Source organism: Physcomitrium patens, chromosome 18, assembly GCF_059467195.1.
Source record: "Physcomitrium patens ecotype Gransden chromosome 18, ASM5946719v1, whole genome shotgun sequence".
Lineage (NCBI taxonomy): Eukaryota > Viridiplantae > Streptophyta > Bryopsida > Funariales > Funariaceae > Physcomitrium > Physcomitrium patens.
The window spans coordinates 8,889,956-8,902,500 of record NC_143427.1 but is presented as its reverse complement, the minus strand read 5'-3'; the positions used below and the strand labels follow the sequence as shown (position 1 = coordinate 8,902,500).

Sequence of the window (12,545 nt, the reverse complement as noted above, 5' to 3'; positions counted from 1 at the left end):
TCTTTAAAAAAATTATTGAAATAAAAAATGTAGTATTAGAATCTTCTGTATTAAAATAAGGCTTAATATTGAATAGATGTTGATTACAACCAATGTACTCAATTGTTACAGTTTATGGCATTTTCTTCTCTAAATTCTTACACAAGCCAATACATCTCTGAGCTTTTCAATAATTTCTATTAAAAAAAGGTTTAGATAGTTTTGTAAGATTTTAAATCATATAATTTCTTGTGCTTCTTTTAGATGAATGTTATATGTACTCAAAAGGCTTTGAATAGGAAATTGTTTAACTGTGAGTATGATAGATTTTTGTGGCATTTTCTGTTTTTTTTTAAAAGAGTGTTTAACAATTTTTGAATATATATTATTTTTTGGACTCCTACAGAATCAACTGTGGCAAACATCCAGGAAGATATGTTATACCATAAATATGTTGAAAGGTCATTTACACCAACTTCATATAACAATCAAAACACTGAGATTTTTTTTTGTGTAATATTGACCAGTATTTATAATTTAAGATTAAATTTTATTTTTATATATATTTATTTATACTTTAAGTAAAACATATTTTTTAAAACATTAATATACCTTAATAATCTATAACAATCACCAAAATTAAATACCAGATGTATAAAACAGTATCAAAAATATATAAATACAGACACTCATTTAAACTTAAGTATATTCGATGGATTAAAATTCAGTATTGTTAGTTAAATTAGAGGGAAAAAGTTATATATTTGAGGCAGGATAAAAAAATAAATTAGAGAATCTTACACATCTAATAATTGGAAACAAAAATACCTTTTTTTTTAAAATTACAGAAAATATATAGAATTATAACACTGTTTGATAAATATACTAAAATAATCTACAATTAATGCTTTAAAGTATTTTATTATATTTTAAATTTTAGATGATATATATATATATATATATATATATGAAACTTAAAGCTTAAAAGTATGCAATGTTCAATCATGAGTTTTACCAAAATTGATTTCAAACGACTTATCAAAATTTAGGATGTATAAAAATACTTATATACTATTATATAAATTTTTTATTTTGAATAAATAACATTTGAAGCATCTTAAATTTTTTTTGTCAAATTTTTTGGTATAATAATATTTTAAAAATAAAATCCGATATTTTTATCATCAAAATTATCTCATGAAAAGTACGCTTAGTAATATAATTTTTTTATATATGACACCATGTATTAATTTTTTAAAAGCAACTCCAACTTCAAATTATATTTCAGTTGAATAGTTAGTAGCTGGGTTTGAGCTTCACCAAAATACTTGCTTCAATGGATTTAAATATCTTTATTTATTTTTACTATTTATTTTTTAAATAGCTTTAGTTTACTATTTTTGCTATTTATTTTTTGAATAGCTATACACATTTAGTACAATTACAATGTGGATTTATTAACATTAGCATCTTGTGTAAACTAGATTTACATATTCCACAAGGGCTCCAATTTCATTAGTTGGTGGCCCTTGCCAAAAAAAGCTCTTCATGCCACACCAATTCTACTTAAATAAATTTCTTTCTCTATTGTACCTTAACTACCACATTTATCTCTTATTTGTTTTTTCTATTAAATCCAATAATAATTCTGATCAGCCCTTTGACTGCATCATTTTCATAATTAATTCCACCAAGTTTCAACTGGGATTCAATTTTTAGAATTGATATAAGATAGTCTGTAGGGAGAATTGATTTTTTTTAAAACAATACCAACTCAAGAATGTTTTTGGAAGTTATACAAGAATATTGGTTTTTTTGTTTTTTTTGTTTATTGTTTTTTTTTCAAGAGCTGTCTGTTTACATCTTTTACAGCTCAGACTAAAGTGTTAAGCTTTCAACCAAGAGGAAAGTGGTGTGAAAGGGAAACGTTGAATTCAATTTGCTAGATTTTTCATTTCAGATGCAATGATTTCAAAACTATGTGTAACAAAACAAGTAGGAGTACTAACATTTATCAACATAAATGGTTGTGTCCAGTATGAGTGATTGCATGGAGAGGTTAAGGCCCTTGAGATGCTCATGTTGGCAGTCAAATCTTGTGGAGAATAAGATGTGTCTATTAGTGGCCATGGCCAGTGCAGAGTCACATACTTGGTGGGAGGGGCAAGCCTGTAGTGGACACTGAATTGGCCCAGATTGACTAGAGCTCAAATACTACACCCAGGTGCAGTATTCACATGTCTTCCTTCTCTTCCTCCTTTTTTCTTTTACAAGTGGATTTAACAAGTGTTGCAGCATCAGTCTTAGTGAAGAATGCCACACCAGTGGTCTAAACCCACAGGCAAGAACAGCTGCATTGCTTTTGAATTTCTAAAAATAAAAGGAGTGTTTTTGAATTTTTATTATAATTGAATAAAAGAAGTAATAGAAGCAAACACGAGTGATGTTTACAATTACATTATAGTTTCTTCCCACTTGTGCCCCCCATAGCATTTATCACAATTTCATCGGAATGCAGAATACACACAGTTAGTTCAACATCAAATCAACAACACTGACAATGTCAAGGAAGGTGAGGATTTCATCAGATCAAACTTCTGGGCACCCTATTTCCAATACAAACACACACACACAGGTATTTCCAGCGACTTGTATGAAGTCAATGGATAACAAGGGATTGCACTTGAGATTGAATTTTCATACAATGCATTTGACCATACACCTCCCTCCCTTGAACATGGGTAGACACATTCTTAGCTAAGTGCTAAGATAAAAACCTCTAAGTGCTCTGCACCAACCCCCCAAATGGAGTGACATCAGCCACCCAAAAAAGCATGTATGGAGTGTGTGCCAGATTACAAACCTCCTCTCCCCTGCTTCATCCTTTTAAAAGAAGCCACCATGGTCTTTCAACTTGGCAGTGAGGGAAAATGATACCCCCATTAAACATCATCCGCATTCAGCCCCCCTGTGGAGTGCAACAGGAAAAAGTTGGAACAAGTTACAAATGAATCAGTGGGCGGAGAATCAAGCAGCAGTAGTAGCTCATATAGTGTGGGCTAGGGGGAAGGGCGGAGGGGGGCGGGGTCAGGCAAGTGGTTCGTCAGGAGCTCGAGTGATGATGACGGCAGGGTTATTAACGGGAGTGGCCTAATCATGGGCGGAGCTGGGGAATGTACTGCCCGGAGGGAGGGAGGGAGGCCAGAGCAGGCCTGGGGGCAGAGGGATACGTAGCGGTAGCCTCCAACGTACAGCGGCAAAGAACCAATCCTTAGGGTCGGGAGGAAGGCTGGAGGAGGACTGATGGAAGCTGGAGGCACGGAGGGAGGTAGTCCTTTGATGGTGTGCGAGGCTGGGCTGCGATTAGATGATGGTTCGACGAAAGGATAGATTGCGATGCAGGTTGGCAGCAGGGTGAGAGGAATGTCCTAATGCATTGGAGGTTGGCTAAGCTCGTCTTACCGCCCTACCCGGAGCCGTGTGAAGGCTATGCTACAGGGGGTAGTGGTACTGTTTGTAGCCGCCGTTTCCGTTTCTGGCTGGAGCCTCGCTTCGCGGCGTTCCCCTTTCGGTCATCCTGACTCGTGATCGCTGCGCTGCTGCCGTTCTCCTCTCACGTTCCCCCTTGGCGACGTCAGCTCCCCCCCCCCCCTCCCACATGCATCCGCCTGCTCCCTATTATATATGTGCCAGCCTTTCCGCAACAATTTCATTCAACTGCTTTCCTCGTCCCTCGAGTCCTTTCCATAGTCACAGCACACGCTGTGTGTCTTTCGCGTTTCAGACAGAAACAGGATTAGCCGCTCCGATCTGCTTTTCCGTGTCAGTCCATGCGTTTAAAGCGTTGTCCGCAGGATGTATTTTGGTTTGGTGCTTGAAAGAGCAATCGTGGCGTTGTGCCAAGATGTTGCTCTAGTCGGCCATCGCTTCCTTCGAATTGTCAAGGCTCCTGAAGCAACAGTTCTGGCTGGTCGTTGATTCCGCCTGAATTTAGAAGCGGAGCCCTGGTGCTTAGTTTTACTTCCACCCACCGATTCTTTTCACCCTCCCAGTGGTTGTGTGTGATGGGACACTTCGGTTTCCTCCATTCCTTTCAATTTTGACTTTTTTGCCTGTTCGCACGTGGACGTATCGAGGCACTCTTACTTTCTTTGAAGCCTTTCGTCGGCGATTATTACACAGTTCACTGAGAACCTCTCTTTAGGCTACAAAACTGTAGGGAATCTGTGCTTCCAGCTGATCACGCACCGTGTGATTGATGTATCGACGTTCCAAGCGAAGATATCATTTGAGCGCGTCTGTCATGTCTGATGTAGTAGTGATCACAATATATACTGACCATTCGACTTGTTACGCATGTAATATGAACAGATCTTAACAGCTCTTTCAGAGCAGACACTTTGTGACATGTCAATTGGAGGTATAAGTGACTAAATTGGTACTGCCTCTGTGGTGCTAAAGCTCCCGGATGATAAGCCGTGTAGTGCTCGCTAAAAGTTTTTTTGTGTTCGCTTAGTGAACGATCTCGCTGTTGTTTTCAAGATCGGTGTCTTCAATCAGTCGTAGTCAGGTTAGGCGAATCTGGTAAGCCGTAGTCAGTGCCCCTCCGTGGTTTTCCTTTGAATCGTCAGGTCTGCCAGAGGGGGCTTGGTGAGGTTCCATACTGGAGATTTTGGTTGCTATCTTCTGCCTGCCCGAATCCCTTTGAGCGCGGTTTGAGTGATGTTGCTCGATATTGAATTTGGATCATCGGGTGTTTCGTGTGTTGATGTATGTGGCTTGTCTTTGACTTTTAACCTCATCACGTTAGCGTTTATACCACGCCTGACATATTTCTGCGATATTTTTTCATTTTTTTATTTTTATTTAATAAATAATTTCTGATGTCGAAACTATCTATGCTTGAGATAGATCACGTCAAGACCAACTTAGTTTCAATTGGCTAATTGCCTGGCGGTTTACGATAACAAGATATGTAAATCACTCCATAGGGGTGGAGGTTATCTTGTCACGAAGAGTTCTTAGTTCTCCATGCTTCTCTAACGTTGCATGGAGTCTATGTCTGGACCTCCTCCATTTGCTCTTTCAAGAGAATGTGAGAATTTCGAGATTCGGACATAGCCTTCATGCATGCTAGAGTAGAATGGAATCTCCTGATCCTCTTGGAACTAGCATTTTCGTTACAAGCGAAGGCCGTCATACTGCTTGATGTGTCAACCACCGTCTGCATGACTGAGTATTCCCTCATGGAATTCAATTTTTACTGGATTAGGGAATGTGACGATTGTGTGCAGTTAACTCCGTATTCTGTTTGTTGACAGTTTCTAAACTATGAAAGGACGGTGGGTAAGAGTTGGGATCCTAACAATGAAGTTGAAATGTACAATCGAAGTATGATATTACCTTTTGATTATTCCTCAGAAAGTTTGCTAGAACACCAGGATTCTACTGTTTAGGAACAGTTCTGTGTATTATTATCCTGCTATCAGTAAACTAGTTCAGTGTATTTAATTGCTTGGGATAGACTAAATGTGCTTGATTATGCAGGTGCCAATATACATGAAGAGTCGAGCGATCAACCATCTCTCTCAACAGTTATTCGAATCCCACTTTGGTCTCTTTGTAATGTGGTAAACCTCGTTACAAAGCTTGTTCCCTCAAGATATTCTTTCTTTTGGACAGGTTGACTAAAATTATGCAGGTCTGGCGTCTAGTTTGTCGCTAAATCGAGTGACTGAAAGGGCTGGTGAATTCTGACCCGGAGAACTGCACTTACCATCTCCGCTTGGTACTGTTGCGACCTGAACACGTGGTACATGTGTATCTGTCAGGCAGTAACGCTGTAGTTGATCTTGGTAAGGCTTCCGTATGTCGTTTACTTAACGCCTGACCTGTGAAATGCACCATCGGCCACAATTCATGGTCCTAACCAGCGTAATGAATGATTTGATGTATGTAAATGGAATGGAGTTCTCAGTATCCGCTCCATTACATTCAGCTTATCATGTCAATGAGTTCCCTTCAATTGTTCGTAAAGCTGTTGCCGTGATAACGGATTGTAAACCCAGTACATGGAACATAGATTGGCACACCGTGTACTTGCTGGAATGACTTCTTTGTCTTTTGATCTTTAAGACGCAATTTTTGTTTTCGCTGCAATGAATGCGAGCATCCCTTTAGCTCAGACACATGGACTTGTGGTAAAGAGATGATCAAGTGCAGCGCAATCAGTTTCCATTGCTGTTTTAAGGTCATGCTTTACTGCGTGCAGACAGGGTACAGGCATTGCTTGCTGTCAATCTTTTGGTGTGACACAACCACTGGTTTATTCCTATTATTGATCTGACCACCGACTGCTAAGTCTTAAAATTGCCACGTGAGTGTATTCTGCTAACCAACTGACGGTTCAGAATCGGTCAATGCAGGTGCTGGTATTCTGTAGGTGCAATATCATCTCTCACTCGCAGTTTCCTCTCGTTTTGCAGGTCGATCAACAGCTCTGAATCTATCAATTTCCTTCTACTGTGCACTGTAGGAATCGAAGTTGCATATGTTCCTAGTAGCCATGTGGAAGTAGATTTCTTAATCAGCATCTATCAAAGCGGAGTGTAGATTTTTCATGCTCCTTAGAAAGTTGTATCTGTGGTACAAACCATTGATATTTTTACATTAAAGCTGTATTTACCAGCTGAAAGCCATGTACATCGTCTTAATAAACCTTTTCGGTACGATCACAATGTTATTGTTTTCTTTATTGCGATTGGTAAAGGTTTCTGTATAGACATTTCCTTTCATTTGAGAATGTGACATGCAATGTAAGAGACGGTAGATCACCTCGCCTGGTCCAACCCACACATTACCTCAACTATAAATCCAACATTGGGCGTTTGATCGGCTGAAAAAACCTTGTAGACGAACATCAGTTTCGAAGCAACAATGTAGAACTGATTGTACACTCTGGCAAGTGAAACGATTGAGTTATGCACATTCCTGAAAGGTTTTTCGTACCACTTGTAAACTTCGACGCTGTTAGATGAATGAAGTTATCAATCTCCTCTTGAGAGGGAGTGCGCGTATTGATAATCTGACAGCAAGCTCTCGTGCATTCAAACAGTTAGTCTGATGTAGACAACATTTGCTTCCAAAAAAATTCTAGGAATTCTGGCACCAGTGCTGATACTTCGATGCAATTAGTAGTCCCCCTTGTTAGATAATCATCTGCTGCATGAAATCCCGGTATAGCTGCTGAAAGCACGTCACTGAAGGAAGATTATTGGTGCTTGTTGATATTCTGCAATGGCGTCGCAGAAGAATAAATTTGTAGTTTCATATTGATCTTCTTTACCTATCTTTACGCGAACAATCCGCACCTTCCAAAGCTGAACCGCGAAACGTACTAATTCTGGGGAGGATGTTTCCAGCAAAAGAGTCGTTCCGTACTGGTTACTGCATTTGTGCTAAATGTAATGCTGGGCCTTTATAAACTGCAACCTTCCAATAAGTTTGATGTGTCGCTTAGAGACACTTTTGAGATGTTCTGGATTGCCATTGACGTTTTGGTGTGCTATTTGGTATTACAACTCTATAAATTACTTCTAAAATTAGCTCTCGTTATAATGACCTCCTGATCCTCACTATGCGCATCTGCAGATTGTTTCAAAAGAAAAAGCAGACGAAAATCAGGAATTGCCAGATGTCTTCGCACAGCAGTGAACACCTGTGATCGACTTCCAAGCTCGTCTACAACCCACTGTTTAACTAACAATGATTGCACCGAGTATTTAGGTTCACAGAGGAACTTCACCATGCTGAGCTGCATTACGCGACCTGGGAAAGCGAAACTGGTTCCTCTTTCGCTGAGGAAATAAATGCCAACACCGAGAATGAATTAGCTAATCTGGAAAGTGAGGTGTGTTAGGTACACTTACCTTGTATAAAACCATCCAGGAGCGCTAAGTGCAAGACACGAATGCGAATTGGCTTTGGGAGCTGGCGAGCTACAGCTTCGCAAGAAAAATGAAGTCGAGCACATCTGTGCGCAGGTAATTAATCGGCACAGTCCGGAGGTAATGCGGAGGGGAGATTGATTTGAATCGTAAAGAAGTTTCATACCGTCGACCCACTGACCACGCCAGAAGGGCATCTGCTGGAAATGGTAAACGCTGAAACATTACAGATCGACTTACGGTTATCAGTGCCCGTAGCAGCTTGTCGTTTCTCTCGGTCGTCCTTTCCAGTTCTGGGATCTCGTGGAAATCAGTGTAATCGACAGTTCATAAGTTCATACCCGATATAGCTCACGATCTGTTCCGTTGCAGCCTTTTCTCAGTATGAAAAATCTCTCTCCTTACATCTGCATGAATTCACATATACAACAACACTTTGTCGATTCCCAAGTATAGCCCTTACAGCTCCCAGCCAGCTCGTCACGTGTCTACAGCGCATTGAACACTGAGTAGGATCAAGGTGTTAGTTTTGTATTTTTCTGTGGAAATGACGGTATCTTTAGTATGGGTCACCTACAATTTGGTCTTTGAACTTAATGAGCTGTTATGAATACAGTTATTCTTATTCTTAACAGAGATAAAATAAAAACAAAACAAAACAAGGAAGGTGTATCCGCAACAATCTCAGATCATTTCTATTTTGTGTACTACTTTTAGGTTTAGATATCCAACTTAAAATTCTAAGATCCTCTGTGTAGCAAGGAATTCATTTTGACTCATCATACTTCTGTACATTTTCCATTAATAGTTTCTGTACTATATTTGTTATTTCTCAAAGAAATATCATGTACTGGGTATTTAATACTTTTGGTGTCCACCATTTGTTTACGGTGTGAAGGAGCCTCGAATTTCATGTGTTTGCCTGTGAAATGCGGGGACTGTTCTACACTGGTTTGGAATTGGGTTTCAAACTTATTCGCATCCTATAGTTGCATTTTAAAGAGATTTTGAAGCCTTTTCCTAAGCATTTGATCACCAAATTCAAATTTCCACAACACAGTAACGATATAATTTTCTGAAAAATCTTTGAAGAATGCAGAGATCAGTACCCCAACATGTAAAAATTGCCTCAATGATCTTGTTCAAATAATTTAATAGTTAGATATATGAAAACTTGTTGAACATTATGATGCAACTTGTTATATTAACACAGAGCACCCTCATTTTTAGTAATATACATATGCTATCAACATAATTTTTTAAAAAATAATTCACATATTTAAAAATAGAAAACATTAAAATTAAAGGCACTAAACTTAAAATCACAAAAATCCTCAATACATTTCATAGTATCATTAAATTTATTCTTCCAAATAATGAAATGCTGTTTTTTGAGTTGATGTTTACGTAATAAAGTATAAATAAGGTCATAAAAAATTTCAAAATAAAAAATTAATCAATAAGTATATTTGTAAATAAATAGATAATCAAATAGTTATTTTTCTAAAAACATATTCATTAAATATCATGTACTGGGTATTTAATAGTTTTTTTTTTTTTTTTTTTTTTTTTTTTTATTTATTTTCTTCTAAAAACCTATTCAAGAAATTTGGATTAAAATAGTTTTAAAAAATAAAAAATAGACGACAGATTTTTTATAATTATAGTTTTTATATTATATTTTATAAATAAATTAGTTGTCATAAAAAAGATAATAAAAATATATTTTTAATTATATTAAATTGTCATATTTAAAGATGTATAGATTTAAGTTTTTAAATTCAAATTTGAAATTACAGTCTGGTTTATGAATGTGAATATATATACCTTTACATATATATATATATATATATATATATATAAGTGGAAGCCTATGTTGTTAGCAATGAAAAAGGTGTAAAAGTTTAAAACTAATGATGCATTCACCCAAAAGCAACAAATATTAAAACCTTCTGCAAACCACCATCCTCTAAATAAATCTCAAAGTCAATACTTGTAACTATTCATCTCCTTTAGACTCACACTCCCCTGAATTCAATTATCAGATTCAAACATCATCCTACATGCTGATTGGTATTCTAATAAACTATAGATTCAATACTCCATCTCAATTAATTACTGTGAGAAGCCTCTAGCTCCGATTCCCCACATAATACAATCCTTTGTGAAGAAACCACCTACTCAATTTTTCTCACTTTCTTATTTCTCTTGCCCACCCCCTCCTTCTCTCTCTCTTTCTCTCTTTGTGTTGCACCAGGTTATGGAATGCTGACACCACAAATACTAAAGCCCACCATTGCTCTCTATCTTGGTAGTTGTGCTGCACTAGACAAAGAGAAAGCAAGCAAATCCTTGCCAAATATGATGAATGATGAATGAGTAGGTGAATACGAAAACATCATGTGATAAATATACTCTTGTTTTTCTATCTCCATTTTTTACATTTCCTTCAATTACTACCACCAAAGATAATATTCATAAATAAGTCTCAACATTGTTCTTACAACAACACTATAATATAATACAAATACTCTCCACTTGGTATGACTCCCATTGATTTTCATATTGACTTCCATGGATATCCATGCTTCTTCTCCTACACATCAATACTATTTTTTTTGATTAATTTAAAGAGACTTAAGAGTTAACAAAATTAGGAGTCTTTTGAGTTGATGCATAGAAACTACTTTTGCTTCTCTTCTGATGAAAATAATGAGAAATGTTACCAACCAAAAGACTTTTTCGTCTCCTCTTGTTTATCCTCTAGGTTGTTTTATATAATAGATATCAGATTTTAGAGTGCTTGAACAATCCTATAGTAGTTATAAATACATTTTGAAGGTATCATGGATTTTTTAAATAATCAATAAAACTTTTTAATTATGATTATTAATTAATATTTTTTTTTAATAAAAGAGAAGCATTTTACTTTTTTTTTCATATCTAACAAGTTTTTTTTTTTTTTTAATTTTTCATTTATATAACGATCTTTAAAAAGTCTTTATACAAATCAATTGTAAGTTTTCTTCTTTTACTTTTCCTTTTAAAAATTTAATTAATGTTTCTGATTACATAAAAAGAAAAAAGAGATTTTAATTCATACAGTTTAGCTCAAAGGCCTTGCTAAATATCTCTTTTATTCAAAAATAAATATATAAATAAAAAATAAAAACTAAATATTGATTTTATTTCCGTCATTCTATTTTTATTACATTTAAAATAACCCTAATTGATTTTGATAATTATAATAAGATACTAAAATTAATTAGCATATTTTTATTTTACTTTTTAAATTTAATTTTATATTTTTCGAAATTAAGAACAGAATTATTTTATAATTAATAGTTTATGTAATACAACAATTGTCTTCAAATATTTAGTGTTTATTTTAAACTAATTAATTTATAAATAAAAAATTTATTTATTTATAAATAAAAATGTGGATCTTATCTTCAATATTCTTTGATTTACAAGAATTACATGTAAAAGACCACAATTTAAATTTAAAATTCAAAATTTTTCCATCCAAGTTTTCTTTTAATTTTTTTTTTGTTGATTTAGTGGAAAATACGTGATAATAATCATTAATTATATATTTTAATATCATAAAAATTTGATCAGTAGCTTATATTGAAATTGTAATACTTAAATGAGACAATACTATTGGTTCTAAAAATTTTATGGCTACTAAAGAGAAAATATTTAGATAAAGGAAACAATAAAGTAGAAAAAGGTAAAGTTAATAATAAAAGATAAAAACCAAATAAGAATTTACATATTATTTTAAATTTTTATCATATCCTTAATAAGTAGATTTATGTCAGATTTTATGTATGTGGTTAGAATGCATTTAATATAATATGTTCCATTTAAATTATTAATTTTATAATACATTGTTTAGATTATAATGAAAGATATATATATATATATATATATATATATATATGCACAAAAATACATACATATATAGAATTTAATGGATGTTTTTATCATATTCCTAATTACTTAAGATATGTCAGAATTTATTTATTTATTTTTATTTATTTATTTTTTATAAAATTTATCATGCCATGATATTTTAGCAGGCTTATTTACAAAAAGTATTTATAAATTTTAAACTATGAAATATGGTCCAATCACCTTCAATTTTTTTTTCATTTGATACTTATATGCTTAACATTTTTTTTTTAGCATTGGCAGTTATTAAATTGAGATTTTCTATGTAAATATTATTAATATATATATATATATATATATATATATACATACAATTTTAGATATCATTTTAAAAAAATATAAAGTACGTTATATTTTTAATTATATTTAGATAAAACTTGAACTAATTAATAATTAATTAATGTAATATTTTGTTTAAATGGACATAGATAGATAATAATACTTCATCTACCTTGTCAAGCTTTTAACCTTAATTACTACAATCCATTGTATACTATCAACTTCTAGAATTTACATCTTAGTCTATTATTTTATAGACATCAATGATGTTAGTCGGTATGTTTTGATTTAGGAAAATAAAAAAGATTTGAAAAAAATTTAAAAGAAGCCATGGATAAATATAAATTCATAAAAATCTTGGTGTTATATTTTTAATGTGCTGCA

At 34.3% G+C, this 12,545-nt stretch overlaps 1 long non-coding RNA gene across 5 annotated transcripts; it reads left to right on the top strand.

Annotated features, from left to right (window-relative positions):
• Positions 1–3,143: 3,143 nt before the first annotated feature.
• On the top strand, positions 3,144–6,716 carry LOC149987452 (uncharacterized). 5 transcript variants are annotated; one of them, XR_016498219.1, is made up of 3 exons: positions 3,651–5,370; positions 5,527–5,609; positions 6,465–6,716. It is a non-coding gene; the product is annotated as an uncharacterized LOC149987452 (long non-coding RNA). The 5 variants fall into 5 exon arrangements; XR_016498223.1 differs by having other exon boundaries at positions 3,652–5,370; positions 5,527–5,834; XR_016498222.1 differs by lacking the exon at positions 3,651–5,370 and adding an exon at positions 3,144–3,612 and having other exon boundaries at positions 5,527–6,716.
• Positions 6,717–12,545: the final 5,829 nt, after the last annotated feature.